This window comes from Oryzias melastigma, unplaced genomic scaffold (genome assembly GCF_002922805.2).
Source record: "Oryzias melastigma strain HK-1 unplaced genomic scaffold, ASM292280v2 sc01592, whole genome shotgun sequence".
NCBI classification, from domain to species: domain Eukaryota; kingdom Metazoa; phylum Chordata; class Actinopteri; order Beloniformes; family Adrianichthyidae; genus Oryzias; species Oryzias melastigma.
Genome location: NW_023418174.1, coordinates 1 through 1,384, shown reverse-complemented (window position 1 = coordinate 1,384; position 1,384 = coordinate 1).

Below are 1,384 nucleotides of genomic sequence, written 5' to 3'. Positions count from 1 at the left end.
CTGTGCCATAAGGGCAGCCCTGCCGGAGTCCAACATGCACTAGGAACAGGTCTTACTAACTGCCAGCAATGAAGCTCCGGTCATGCAGAGACCGGACAGCCCTCAGTAAGGCTCCTTGGACCCCATACTCCAAGAGCACTCTCCACAGGACACCACAGGGGACGCGGTCGAATGCCTTCTCCAAATCCACAAAACACATATGGACTAGATGAACAAACTACCTCCAGCAACCTGAAGAGGGTGTAGAGCTGGAGGACGGAAACCGCACTGTTGCTCTTGGATCTGAGGTTTGACTATCGGACAGACTCTCCTCTCCAGTACCCTGGCATAGACTTCCCCTTTCTGTTTAAATGCTAAAATGAGGATTTTGTAAAATCATCATTCTATTATAATTCACAGACACACTCTTTTTACTCTCTGCATTAAACTGTGATGGACTACAGTTCATTATGGCCAGACAAAGAATTCCAAATGAACATGAGGAAAGTTTTCCTTGGACAACCAGGTGAAGTTTTCCGTCACATCCACAACCCCTGCCTCCATCTCAACCAGATGGTTCTGGCTGGCTCCTCCCTAAATAAAACATTCCAGCCCACTTTCTGGAAATCTGCTGGCTCCTGCGCCCCTTCTTGTTCCAGTTAGGGTTTTAACTCCTCGGTCAGCATTTGGGACGGAGCTACAAGAGACACAAAATGAGAGGACTTCTAGTCTTGCTCTCTTTGGCCTGTTTGGCTAATGCTCAGCACCAGGCACTCATCGACTACTTAGAAAGGAGGCTGCTTGCGATTGAGGTAAGTTTCTCTCTGCAGAGCCCTGCTCTCCAGATTCCCCATGAGAGGAAACTTTCAGGGACACGGAAAAGGCAATGGAATGCAGCTGTGAGCAAATTCAGGAGAAAATGTTGGATACAGCTGGATAACACAGGGGTCAGGAGTTTCTTGTCTGCCTTAAAACATTAAAGAAAAGTACTTTAAAGATTTTCACAGAAAAAATGTCAAGGTTCTAAAATGTAATTTGACAAAATAGAATAATTTTACAAAAAAAGAAAGAAAATAATAGTTTTTTTCATCATAATTTGCTAATTTTAACAAAAATTAGAACTTTCATCCAATGAAAAGATATTTTCAACCAGTAAACCCACTTCTAGAGTGTCCGAGACTCTTTTGTTCCTCCACAAACATTGAATGAGATCATCTTCTGTCGGCTTTCTTCTTTAATCTCCGTTTCAGATTAACACTTTTCGTTGTTGGATATCACAGCAGAGCAGCACTACAGTCAAAACTTGAAGCTTTTCTCTAAGAAACAATCTGATCAGTGTGGGCAGCAGCTGCCACGTGTGGCTCTGATTGAACAGACACAGTTGTGCTCATAAGTTTGATGACTT